Below are 14,263 nucleotides of genomic sequence, written 5' to 3'. Positions count from 1 at the left end.
TTTGTACTTTCCAGTAATTTCCAACCGGCTTACTTATTTTGGGGGGAGAAAAAAGTTTGCATCTACTGTTATGTAAGCAGAAATGATTGAATTGGTTGAATGCTTTTTTAACCTCAAGTAGAATAACCACAGAAGACAGGACTTAGTGACTCTAAGATCTAGAACGCTCAAGTTCCCTACTGTAGGGCTGGGCCCCGAGCTTTCTTAGACATTTGCGAATGCTGCTCAGTGCTCTGGGCTCTGGAGAAAAGGGCTGGTGGATCACAGCAGGTGGGTTTGCAGCTGTGGCTGTTTACTTAGCTTTCCTCTTTCTCCGCCTTGACGGGCTTCCCCCATCCCACAGGCACCATCTGTTGTCCGTGAGAGCAATACGGAGAAAGGGGGCTAAAGAACTTCACAAACATAAAATCTTCTGAGATCCCCAAAGTAAGCAAAACCCTTAAAGTACTACTGTGAAAAGATGATACTCCCCATGTTTGATTTTGGGGGGGGGGGGTCTCGGATGGTAATCTTAAATGCATTTATAGGTCTTTCTAGACTGTCAGTCTAACCCGTTGTTCTCAAATAAGCTAATACGTGATACTTTATAAACCTGTCAAATGCTTTGTAAATGTATGTTATTGTCTCTTACTGTCAAAGGGAGGGGTGCAAAAGGTGAAATTTGGATCCTGGGTGCAGCATTATTTGTTGAAGACACAATATCATCTTTGTGTGTTTTCTGGGGCCCTGCTCTCATCCTGTGTGAAAAGGCATCTGGGCTCCTTTTAGTGACTATCTCGCAGGTTTAACATTCTAAACATGACTGTTCTTTCCTTTCACAAATAATAATCAAACAAGTTGGCTGTCTTTGCCTTCTTTCTTGCAGTGAAGATTAAGAGAAATATCCAAGGTATTTATAGACAGATTCCTGACCCAACCTTTTCACGCAGGGAACCGCTTTCATTTTGAATTAAGAAATACCATAAAATTCTTCAAATGCATCTTAACTCACTTGAAAATAAAAGTGAGTATTTCTGTGGTCCTTGTGGGGGTGGGGAAAGATGGTTCAGAATAACAGCTCCGTGGAAGTTAGGGCAGATAGGTAAACAGCAGCGAGGCAGCATGGGGGGGAGTCATTAGAGACCGAAGTTCAAGGTGACACATTGTCCAAGCAGAGGTGAGGAACCGCTGAGGAACATCGGGGAGTCCCAGTGACTTAGACTGAGCCTTCTGAGTGCAAGGTTCCTCAAACTGGAAATTCCAGGCTTGAGGCAAGTCTAGAAAATCCAGGCTGGCTGGCTGCCTTCCTTCTGCCAGAGGTCCTTCTCTTTCTCTACTCTCCAGTTGCTCATGACTAAAACCAGCAGTGGGGAAGACGGTTGGATTTCATTTACTCATGGGGAGCAGGCTTTCTGAGATTGTGTAATGAGCCAAGAAGGTGTTTACAGGAGTTGTAAAACTGGTTATGATAGAGAGGTAGTGCCCAGACATCTAGTGTTAAACCTGAGGAAAAGGTGTGTCCCCCAACCAAAGGATCCCATGGCCTCTGCACCCCATATGAGTCCGGGTGAGAGAACTTAGCATTCCTTCAGTGACTTGGAGGCCAAGTATCTGCACAGGTACCAAAGAGGAGAGAGAATAGAGTGTAATCACAAGGTGTGGATGAAGGTCTTCCATAGACATGGCACAAAACCAGCCAAGAGGTGACATCTTCCATGAGATTATCAGATATGGTAGAAAATGGGAGATTTTAGAACCCATAAGTCAAGTCATGGATGTCTATCTCAGAAATACCCTGAGCTTACAACTGACACATCTTTGAGGGAGAGAGAGTCTGCTTGTTCCCAGATTGAAAGGTTCACCCACAACTGGCCTCTCAGCCAATCATGCTCACTATAGAGACTACATTCCTGGTGGGCTGGTCCTACAATGACCTCATCCTCATTTGAACCCAAGCGGCTCTTTGGACTCCCGGGACCCCAAAACCTTAGAGAAGTCCAGAGGCGTAGGAACCAGGCACCCCACTTCACATGGGTGCATTACCATAGCCATTGTCAAAGGAAGACAATCCTACAGGTCACGAGTTCCTAGAGATGCCATATTTATGATGCCCATCTGGGTTGGATGGCCCTGGACAATGTGGCAGAATTTGTATCCACATTCCTGTGGCCCAGTTGTCACGCCCAGCCAGTCACGTCCCCTCTGCTATTTTCTCCTGCCTTTTGTAAGTAGGTTTGTTGGGTAAAGAGTACAAAATGCAATGGCCTCCTGGGCACGTGCAGTGGACATCAGTTATGCATCCCTGGTTCTGCTCAAGGCAGCAGGTTTGATCTAGTAGCTGTGGAGGGTCAGGCTCGGTGCTGGGGCAGTGGGAGCACAGAAGTGAGCCTGCAATGGTTATGCGTCAAGAGCTTCAGATGAGAGGATGGGCCGAGACTGAGGTCTGTTAGAGGGGATACTGGATGCAGAGGTAGCTCAGCGGGGCCAAAGAATAGACTCATTCCTCCTGGGGAGACAGCCCAGGAAAGGCTTTCTGGAGAAGTTAACATTTTAACTAGGTTTCGAGGGGTGAATAGGAGTTCACTAGGCAAAGATAGTAACAAAAGTTTTTTCTTAGAGGGGAATCTCTGCAAAAAAGGGCACAAAAAATGGGGCACCTGGGTGGCTCATGGTCATGAGATTGAGATAGGGAGAGAGAGTCCCAAGCAGGCTTGAACTCATGAACCATGAGATCATAACCTTGAACTGAAACCAAGAGTTGGATGCTTAACCAACTGAGCCACCCAGACACCCCTCAGTATTCAACTGAACAGAACTTAATTGGGGGACACTTACTGAGTTGAGTAGGGTAGGGCACCCAGGGCTAATTCCTGTGGAAAGCTCTTTGCTCCTCTAAGCCTGAACAGGCAAGAGGAGGGGACAGTATAACCACAGCCCAGTGAGGGTTGGGGCTGTGGCAGAGGGGCTACACGACAGGACCCATGTGGCCGCAGGAACTTAGCCACTGCTAGAGCCATGGCAAGGTAGGCAGTAAATAACTCTGACCTCCCTCTCTCTCTGAGATCTACAGCTAGTGCCTCTCCTTGGCTAAACTCAGCCGAAACCAGAGGACAAGGAACCCTGAGCACGCATTTGGTAGAGATCAGCGTCCTGGGGCAAGAGGCAGAGCAAGGAAGCACAGAAGTTAAATCTGAGAGGCGAGTAGAGGATAACCAGCACAGAGCCATATGGCATCGAGTGCTGAAAGGTTTTCTTCGGCCACGCTTATCTAAAAAAAAGCGTTGAAGAGATACCAGGTCTGTGAATGATGGCCGAGAAGTAAGTTTGTTAGTATACAGCTGCGTGACCATTCTCTTGCCTTGCCCTGCCCCACAGGCCCATCCTCTTGGCCTCCATGTCCAGAGAGCCTTGCCCCCACATCAACCAGCCTTTTTTTTTGCATGCAGATGGGCAGCTGTGGTTGACGGTGGAGACACCCAGAATACCAGTGACACCTTCTCCCCCACCTGTAATTTAGGACTCATCTAACTGGAAGTGACAGAAAATCCAGGTCAAACATGCTTAAGCCAGGAGGGTGGGGAGGGAGTGGAGGGGAGGGTGAAGCATAGAATTTATGGCCCAGATAATTTAAGAGCTCAGAAATAGTAATTGGCTTCAGGTACAGCTGGGTACAGGGGTTCAAAAGTACCATCCTGGCGTGTTCTGTCTTCACACACAGTTTCTGCACACCTGTATTCTCACCCTCCCGCAAGGCTCCCGTTGGTGGCAAGATAGTTGTGAGCACAGCTAAGGGTTTCTATTTCCCTCTTCTCTGCCCAGCAGAAGAGAGAAAGTTTATGATCCTGTAGTTTAAACAAGACTCCCTTGCCCAGGCCTGAGCCTCAGGCGGCCCTAATTGGGTCACATACCCATTCCTCAATCAGTCTTGGGATGAAGGGAATGTGATTGGTTGGTGGGGGGCACGGTCACTCCTTATCCCGCACCGTTTCACCCACTCTGAACTGGTTACAGGTTCAGCTGCACCTAAGACAGACTGAGAGACACAAGGTGTGCTGTCAACAGCAGGGACAATGGATGTCAGGTGGCAGTTACCAGAAATGCCCTGCCTTTTATCTTTTGTGTTCCTAAGCTATTTCCTGAGTGAAGTTAGTACATAATCATAGGTCAAGTTTTATTGAATTCATAGTGCTACAGACACGTTTGAAGTTGTTTAGATATTCACCATACACCTTGAAATTGATGAATTTGGGACAGAAACCACTTTATTTTTTTGATGTTATTTAATTTTTAATTTTTCTTTGATGTTTATTTTTGAGAGAATGTGAGCAGGGGAGGGGCAGAGAGAGAGGGAGACACAGAATCTGAAATAGGCTCCAGGCTCTGAGCTGTCAGCACAGAGCCTGACGCGGGGCTCGAACTCACAAACTTTGAGATCATGACCTGAGCTAAAGTCAGACGCTTAACCGACTGAGCCACCCGGGTGACCCTCTTGTTTGTTTTTTGAGAGAGAGAGAGAAAGGGCAAGCAGGGGAGGTTTTACAGAGGGAGAGACAGAATCCCAAGCTGTCTTCAGGCTCTACGCTGTCAGCACAGAGCCTGATGTGGGGTTCAAACTCAGGAACCATCATGAGATCATGACCTGAGCTGAAGTTGGATACGTAACTGAGTGAGCCACCCAGGCACCCCCAGAAACCCCTTTTAAAATCTGAGAGAGGGGGAAAAAAATTAAGCAAGGATGACAGTTGAATTTTTGCTTTAAACTCTTTTTTTTTTTTTTTTAATTTTTTTTTCAACGTTTATTTATTTTTGGGACAGAGAGAGACAGAGCATGAATGGGGGAGGTGCAGAGAGACAGGGAGACACAGAATCGGAAACAGGCTCCAGGCTCCGAGCCATCAGCCCAGAGCCTGACGCGGGGCTCGAACTCATGGACCGCGAGATCGTGACCTGGCTGAAGTCGGACGCTTAACCGACTGCGCCACCCAGGCGCCCCAAAACTCTTAAAAATTCTATTTTATAAAAGCTTACAGTTAATATCATATTTAATGGTGAAAGTCTGAATACTTACCCCCTAAAATCAGGAATAAGGCAAGGATGTTCACTCTCACAGCTCGTATTCAATAACTCACTGGGTGCAGAACCAGTGCTATAGGGCAAGAAAAAGAAATAAAAGGCACAGATTGAAAAGAAAGAAAGAAAACTGCCCCTGTTCACAGGTGACATGATTTTCTGCATAGGAAGTCCCAGGGAATCTATAAAATAACTCCTAAAACTAATAAATGATTTAGCACATTTGCAGAATACAGAGTTAATGCACAAAAATAATTTTTTTATTAAGAAAATTTTTTTAATGTTTATTTACTTTTGAGAGAGAGAGAGAGAGAGAGAGAGTGCAAGTGGGGAAGAGGCAGAGAGAGAGAGAAGGAGACAGAAGATCCAAAGCAAGCTCTGTGCTGAGAGCAGAGAGCCTGACACGGTGCTCGAACTCATGAACTGGGAGATCAGGACCTGAGCCAACGTCGGACGCTTCACCGACTGAAGCACCCAGGCGCCCCAAAAATCATGTGTTTGATACACTAACAACGTAAAGTTGGAAATAGAAATTATTAAAATATTATTTATAATAGCTCCAAAAATAAAAGATTATATATTTGACAAAGTATATGTGGAATCTGTAGGCTGAAAATTATAAAACACTAATGAAGAAATTAAAGACCTAAGTAAGTGCAGAGACACACCTGTTAGTGGAGTAGAAGATTCACCACAATAATGATTGAACTCCCCCCACAGTAATGTGATTTATAGATTTAATGCAATTCTGATCAAAATCCCAGCAGTGGTTTTTTTTTTTTTTTTTTTTTTTTTTTGCTACATCAGACAAGAGGATTCTAAACTTTATGTGAAAAAGCAAAGTAGCGGGGTGCCTGGGTGGCTCTGTCAGTTAAGCGTCCGACTTCGGCTCAGGTCATGATCTCACAGTCTGTGGGTTCGAGCCCCGCATCGGGCTCTGTGCTGATGGCTCAGAGCCTGGAGCCTGCTTCCAATTCTGTGTCTCCCTCTCTCTCTGACCCTCCCCCCATTCATGCTCTGTCTCTCTCTCTCTCAAAAATAAATAAACGTTAAAAAAATTAAAAAAAAAACAAAACAAAGTAGCTAGAACTACTAAAAACAGTTTTGGAAGTTTTTGTTTTTTGTTTTTTGTTTTTTGTTTTTTTTTTGAGAGAGAGAGAGAGAAAGTACAAGTAGGGGACAGGGGCAGAGGGAGAGGGAAAGACTCTTAAGCAGGCTCCATGCCGAGTGTGGAGCCCGACATGAGGCTCGATCCCAGTACCCTGGGATTATGACCTGAGCCCAAATCAAGAGTTGGATGTTCAACTGACTGAGCCACCCAGGTGCCCCAGAACAATTTTGAAAATTAGAAGAAAGTTTAAAGAATTACACTTTACTATTCTAAGACAGTGATCAAGACACTGTAGTATTGGTGAAGGGAGGAGAGACGCATAGATCAACGAAACAGAATAGAGATCCTGTAAATAGACCCATGCAAAAATGCCCGATTAGTTTTTGGAAGAAGTGCAAAAGCTATTCCAAGAAGAAATGATAGTCTTGTAAGCAGATGGTACTAGAACGACTGGACACCTGTCTGGCAAAAAAAGGAAAAAAAAAAAAAAGGACCTCCATATAAATGGCACATTTTATGCAAACATTGACTCAGAGCAGATCACAGATCTAAAAGAAAAGGGTAGGGGTGCCTGGGTGGCTCAGTCGGTTGAGCGTCCGACTTTGGCTCGGGTCATCATCTCACGGTTCGTGGGTTTGAGCCCCACCTTGGGCCCGTGCTGACAGCTCGGAGCCTGGAGCCTGCTTCTGATTCCGTGTGTCTGTCTCTCTGCCCCTCCCCCACTAGCACTGTGTGTGTGTGTCTCTCTCTCTCTCAAAAATAAACAAACATTAAAAAGAAAAGGGTAAAATATAAAACTTTTAAGGAAAAAAAAAAACAGAAAAATCTTCATGACCTAGAGTTAGATAAGAGTCCTCAGATATCCAGAGCACAAGTCATAAGAAAAAAAAAGTGGTAAGTTGGACTTTATAAAAATAAAAACTTGTTTTATGAAAGATATTAAGAGAATGGACACGTATGAAATCTTCAACTTATACATCTTAAATATATGCAATTTTTAATTTCAGTTATACTTCTACAAAGCTGGAAAATAAAAGATAACAATCAACAGACTAGGAGGAAATAATAGATCTGAACTTGCATCCAGAACATATAAAGAATTTTCAGGGGCACCTGAGTGGCTCAGTCGGTTCAACATCTGACTCTTGATTTTGGCTCAGGTCATGATCTCACAGTTTGTGGGATCGAGTCCTATATCGGACTCTGCACTGACAGTGTGGAGCCTGCTTGGGATTCTCTCTCTCCCTCTCTCTATGCCCCTCCCCTGCTTTTATGTTCTCTCTGTCTCTCAAAATAAATAAACTTTAAAAAGAGAGTTTCCAAAATTCAAAATGATAAGAAAACAGCCCAGCTTTAGAAATGGGCAAAAGATTTGAATGGACACTTCACCAGAGAGGATACACCAATGGCAAACACACAAAAAGATGTTCAGCGTTATTAGCCGTTAGGGAAATGCAAATTAACGCCGTGTGAGATGGCACTCCATACATACTAAATAGCTAAAATCAAAACACAATAGCAAGTGAGGAGGAGAATGTGGAGTCACTGGTACTCTTACACATTGCTGCTGGGAATGTGAAATGATACAGCCTCTCAAAAAGACAATTTGGCAGTCTCTTATATAGAGTTCTACATACTCTTACCATATGACCCAGCAGTCCCACTTCTGGGTATATGCCTGGAAGAAAAACTTGGATTCACACAGAAAGTAGTACACACAATGTTTACAGCAACTCTAATCATAATCACTCAAAACAGGAGACAACTTAGATATCCTTCGGTGAATGAGTGGATACATACCACAGTACTTTCATAAGATGTGATCTATTTGGCAAGAAAAAGGAACATACTGTTGACATGGACGAAACTTGGATGAATCTCAACGGTATTATGCTCAGTGAAGGAAGCCAGTGTCAGAAGGCTACATAAAGTATATTCTATTCACATGGCATTGTCGCAACAAAACCATAGTGATGTTGAACAGATAAGTGCTTGCCAGACATTAGGATGTGTGCGTGTGTGTGTGTCTGTCTATAAAACTATATAGTATGAGGGAATTCTGTGGGGTGATGGAGCTATTCTATAATCACATCCTAATTTTGGTGGTGGTGGTGGTAAGAATTGTAGTACATGTTAAAAGTCATAGGACTATGTGCTAAAAAAAATGATAAACACTGACATACACAAGCCTCAGGGGTCAGGTTGGTGCACACAGGTGCATCGTTTTCAAAAGGAGGTCTGTGTTTAATGCTGAGGAATTTCTGCTTTCTGGTATGCCATTCCTGTGAAGAGCAAAGCCTCCTGGGGCCTGATGCTGCCCACATTCCCACCAAGGATGCTAATCTCTTGGTTCTGATCACTGTGGGGCGTGGACAGAAAGGGAACTTCTCAGCTCTGTATCTGCCAGGCAAGCCAGGACCTGCTGGTTATCTGGCCCCGGGGGCATACATGTCACAGGGATGGTGGAGGAGGTTAGGCTTTGCAAACACCCTTGAGCTGTGTTTTGAAAAATGGCAATGTTTGCTAAAATGGCAAATGGGTAAGGAGGGAAAGCAGACGTGGCAGAGACCACGGCACGGGACGGAACTGAAACACGGCTGGGCTGGGGCTGGACCACGGAGCTTGGGAGCCACTCGTGGTGCGAAAGCATTGAAAAGGCTTTACCCAGGAGAGTGACCCGGCCAGATTTGCTTCTTGCAAAGAGCACTCTGGCTTTGGTTCTGAGCATGAATTGGAGGAGAGAAGATGGGAGGCAGGAAGGTGTCAGGAAGCTGAGGAATTAGTCTTGGTGAGAACTGAGGCGGTCCTGAACCAAGGCGGAGTCAGTGAGGTTGGGAGGGAGGGAGAAGGATCAGAGAGCATTTTAGCCAGTAGAATCAGAACCTGGAGGCTCCTGAGTGCTCTGGACCCATAATGGGACACCAGGTCATCTAGAATGTCCCCCAAGTAGGCCACTTTGGACCCACACTGTTTCAGGATCTCATGTGTGTCACTTGTCCCATGGGGTCTCAGGCATGGTATCTTACTTCCTGTGCCTCAGTTTTTCACCTGAAAATGTACCGCATGGAGTTGTAAAGATCCATCAGAGGTAGTTAAATTCAGACCAGCCTTCAGTAAATGTTTGCAGTGACAACACAATTTAGGGAGGTAAGGAAGGAATTCTTCCAGGCACCTATGTCTATGTAACTAATCACTCCCAAACTTAGTAGCTTAAAAAACAATCATATTACCGTCTCTTGTGGTTGAGAGTCAGCGAGGCTCAGCAAAGCAATTTTCTCTTGGGGTCTCTCTTTGTGATGGTGGCTGGAGCTAGAGTCAAGTGAGGGTCCATCACTTGTCTGCTGCCTGGGGCTCTTCTGGTGTCTCTCCTCTTCTCTCTCCTCAACCCAAGCTCCGAAACGAACAACCTTACCATCTTGCGAGACCTTCCCCCCCCCCCCGCCCCGCCACCCAAACCATGCATGTGGGATTCTCACTCTTGTCCTGCCTTTGCTGTCTCCCCCTTCTTGATGGAGCTCCTTTTCCAGCCTCCAGCCCAGGAAGAGCCTGCTGACTGCCTTATCTCCCTGCTCTAATCTGTCCTGCACACCTCAGGTTTATCTCCAGCCTGGGCTGCCTGGGCCTGCCTGTGCTTTGTGCCTGCTCATTATCTCTCCTGATAGCTAATCGTAGTATCTTACTTTCTAGGTTAACAGTGGTTCATCCCATATAATCCTGGCAATGAGCTTGTTGATAAGGAAGAGACTTAAGGGTCAGAGAAGTATGCTCTCCTCCCTGGCATTCTGGGCATTTCATGATATGCGATTTTAGTTTCTGTAGTTCTGTATACCACCCCACTGTGGACTGAATGCACTCTTCAGGAAGCACTGTGGGGTCAGACAGACCTGGGTCTCCAGGCTGGCCATGTGACCTTGAGCAAGTTTCCTGACCTTTCTTGTATTACTTTATCTGTAAGTTATCTGTGTCTTTATCTGTAAATTAAAGGCTTGTTAGGGGGGCCAGGGTGGCTCAGTCAGTTGAGCGTCTGACTTCGGCTCAGGTCATGATCCCGCGGTTCATGGGTTCAAGCCCCACATTGGGCTCTGTACTGACAGCTCAGAGCCTGGAGCCTGCTTCAAATTCTGTGTCTCCCTCTTCTCTGCTCATCCCCTACTCTCACTCTGTCTCTCAAAAATAAACTTAAAAAGAAATTGTTTTTACTAAAAAAATAAAAAATTTAAAAGAAGTGTTGTTAGATTTGAAGATTACAGAAAATAATGGACTATAAAAGTGCTTAGGAAAGACTATACTTTCAGGGGTCATTTTTATAGTTTGTTAAAAGTGTTTAGGACAGAGGCATTTGGATGTTTCTTCCCCCTTTTCCTTGGTTTTGGGGTGTTTCCCCCACTCTCCTTCGTCCTCAGAAGCAATCCCTGCCTGTTGAATTGTATTCTCACATCAAAGGCTCATCTGAACTTCAGCCTTTCTTAATCCCAGCTAATGGTTATCTCAGGGCCGCCTTGAATTCTTACAACTTTGGGGCAGCTCTCCTGCAGGCCAGCAAGGTCTCTCGTCTGTGATCTCTGTGCCCACCCCCTCCTGCTTACCCGAATGTGTGGTCTCAGGGGCAGGAGCGCCACCTTCTCGCTAGCTTCACCCCGCCTCACTGCCCCTGGTGCTGCACAAAGATGACACTCACAGAACACGTGTAGGACTCAGGGCCACCAGACGCTTCTCAAGGTCATGGTGATGGCGATCGTTTCCCAGTCATGCGGTATTCGCTGTCCTCTGAGCAAGGTGGCTCTCCCTTGTCTGATTTGTCGTGTTCCTATAGCATCTCCAGTGGGAAAACAGGAATGAGAGACAGCTTGGGCGGGGGCGGTGCCTGGGTGGCCCAGTCAGTTAAGTGTTGGACTCCTGATTGCAGCTCAGGGCATGATCTCAACGGTTTGTGAGATCGAGCCCTGCACGGGCAGAGCCTGCCTTGGGATTCTCTCTTTCCCTCTCTGTCTACCCCTACACCCCTCACTCTTTCTTCCCCTCCCCTGCTTGCACTCACATGCTCATACTGTCTAGATAAATAAATAAATAAATAATTTTTTTAAAGAGGAAATTGGCTTGTGTTTGATGTGACCTCACGGAGTTTAACAATTGTTTTTAAGCTTATTTATTTGTTTATTTTGAGAGAGAGAAAGAGAGAGAGAGAGGATCCTAAGCAGGCTCCACCCCCAGCGCAGACCCCAACCCAGGGCTTCATCTCACGGCCCTGGGATGGGGACTTGAGTCAGACGCTCAACCTACCGAACCATCCAGGTGCCCCTAAGCTTCACATTTAAAAATTGAGTGGTTTCACACCAAGACTCAGATTCATAGTTTCTCTTCCAAAAACTGAGGAGATGAGGCCACCAAAGACCCTCATTTCCACATGCCAGCGCTGGGCTAGAGTGGTCGGGCCCCCACAGACCCTGAGTCATGCCTAGGTCACTGCTGTTCTGACCCCCTAACCTTGGATGTTGGCGATCTTGGATGTAAACTGAAAAATCATTAAAATGTATTTAAACTCTACATTTAACAATGGATCAGTTCCTCATTTTGATTTTAGGGCAGGTGGCTAAGAATCTGCAGTGACGGAGGTCCCAAGCCCTGTGCCACCGCCGACCATTTGTCACTGCCGTGGCTGTGGTTTGTTCGACTTCGAGGAGCCATCAGTCCCATTCTGTCCATCGGGGAAGAGGGACAAATGTCAGGTCACTGCTTCCACAGTCACCTTTCAACAGTAGTCCCTCCCCTCCCCAAGGAGAAAGGTAGAAGTGACTGGGAAGGAAGGGAGAAGGAAGAAGAGGAAAGGCGGGGGGAGGGGGGGTGCTGGGTGGCTCATTTGGTTGTGTGACCCACTCTTGGTTTCAGTTTAGGTCATGATCTCAAAACTTGTGGGTTGTAGCCCCACGTCAGGCTCTGCATTGGTAGCTCGGGACCTCTGTCTCTCTGTCCCTCCCCTACTCAAGCTCTCTGTCTCCCTCTCTTTCTCTCTCAAAAATAAACATTAAAAAAAAAGAGGAAGAGAATCTTGTTCACTTTATAGTTCCTCACATTTAACGCCTCCCCCCACCCCCCACCGAGACTCAGGTCAGGTATCCTTCCTTCTTGACTGATGACAACACTAAGACACCAGGAGGCTACTGTTTGCACTCTGTCCCAGAGCAAGGACTTAAGTAGTGAGCAGAGTTTGGGTCACTTGTATCTAACTTATGTCATGTTCCCCCTATTCTGTCTGCCCCTTCCTACCATATTTCTGAGACTGGTGTCGGTGGGTATTTACTGGTTTGTTGTTTCTGAGACTGGTTTTGGTGGGTATTTACTGGTTTGTTGTTTCTGAAACTGGTGTCGGTGGGTATTTACTGGTTTGAAGACAATTAAAAGCTAAACTTAAAATAAAACTTGAGTTTCTGCCGGCTCTAAAGAGAAGGTTCTGTTCAGCCCTGCCCTGGGATTGGGTCCTCCAGGCCTCAGAATTTTCCACCGAAATATCTCTAATTGGATAGTCTTCAAGGAAATGGGACCAAGTGAGAATACGATAAATACACTGCAAAATAAAAACTTCTTCCTCGAAGTTTTTAGATGAAGCAACCAAAAAGCAAAGTGATGGCAGCTACGTGTGTGGTAGAAATGGAAAGAGATTCCAGATTCCTGAGTCTTCTTTCCCTTATGCTTCTTTGCGTTTGGTTCTTACTTGCACCAGAGTAGAAGTTAATTTGGAAAGCTCTGTTCTGTCTACTTTTGCTCCTGTTTTAACCTGTTGCTCACTTCCTAAGACTTCCAGCCGAGGGCCAGGCTAAATCCTCTGCATTCCTTATCCCACTTAACCCTCACCTGCAGTCTTGGGAAATCTTACTGTCAATCCCTCTCTGGCTGATAAGGATACTGTGTCTTAACAGGTTTAAGTAGCTTACGCAGGTCACACAGCTGGTAACTCTCAGAGTAGACTCAGCTCCAGATCTGGGTGACATACTCACATGTCCTTTCTATTTTTAATTTTTTTTTAATGTTTATTTTTGAGAGAGAGAGAGAGAAACAGAACATGAGCAGGGGAGGGGCAGAGAGAGGGAGACAGAGAATCCAAAGCAGGCTCCAGGCTCTGAGCTGTCAGCGCAGAGCCCGACATGGGGCTCGAACCCACAAGTGGTGAGGTCATGACCTGAGCCGAAGTCAGACGCTTAGCCCATTTTTTTTTTTAAGTTTGTTTATTTATTTTGAGAGTGCATGTGAGTGAGCAGGGAGGGGCAGGCAGAGAAGAGAGAGAATCGCAAGCAGGTTCAGCATTTTCAGTACAGAGCCCAACGTGGAGCTTGCAGTCAAGAACTGTGAGATCATGACCTGAGCCAAAACCGACAGTTGGATACTTACCCAACTGACCCACCCAGGTGCCCCAACATACTCACATATCTGAAATGATCTGTGTCTTCACCTAGACTCTAAACTGCATGAGGACCAGGACCATGATTGTATCGTCCAAAGAACTTAGGGAAGTATTTGGATGCAGCTGGTTGTGAGTCATTAATTAATGACCGCTGATTTTTTTCTTGGCCATTAGTTTGATTTTTCCTTTCCTGCAGGGATTTTCAGGTCACACTGTTCTCAGAATGATCCCGGTTTTCTGTTGATTGTTTTGATTGATTTTTCTACCCTGTAATTGAAAATTAAGCTCCCATACATCTCCTTCGTGGGCTATGATCTGCAATCTGTAATCACAACTTTTCTTTAAATTGATCATCTTCTTTTGAGCTGTTAATAAACATGTCTGGTTTCATTGGAGTTTTCAAATAGTTATTTCCAGATGGTGAGGCCTTCAGATCTTAGAAGCTCATGCATAGCCTACTAAGTGGAGGTTTGAACAAAATACCACATTTTTGGCAATCTTTGTGCTATTAGTATGATGATTAAAAGAAAAAAACAAGTTTCCCTATATTTTTGTCTCTCTTCCACCCCATGAAAAAGCCACCAAATTGTCAGCCAATCAAAATGGAAATGAATCACAGTTAATATTATTATCTGCCTTTCTCTCTTTCTGTTTCTTTTTAAAATCAATTTAGCTTTTGCATGTGTATGTGGGGTTTTTTTAGTGTT

The 14,263-nt window shown here is 45.4% G+C and overlaps 1 protein-coding gene and 1 non-coding gene across 2 annotated transcripts in view; both read left to right on the top strand.

The window, feature by feature from the left end:
• SLC1A1 (solute carrier family 1 member 1) overlaps window positions 1-14,263 on the top strand; it is an 84,904-nt gene that overhangs the window by 14,226 nt on the left and 56,415 nt on the right. The window lies entirely within an intron of this gene.
• Window positions 6,730-6,814, top strand: TRNAQ-UUG. Its single transcript has one exon. It is a non-coding gene; the product is annotated as a tRNA-Gln (tRNA).

This window comes from Leopardus geoffroyi, chromosome D4 (assembly GCF_018350155.1).
Source record: "Leopardus geoffroyi isolate Oge1 chromosome D4, O.geoffroyi_Oge1_pat1.0, whole genome shotgun sequence".
NCBI classification, from domain to species: domain Eukaryota; kingdom Metazoa; phylum Chordata; class Mammalia; order Carnivora; family Felidae; genus Leopardus; species Leopardus geoffroyi.
The sequence above is the reverse complement of the archived record's forward strand: the minus strand, read 5'-3'. Positions and strand labels throughout refer to the sequence as shown.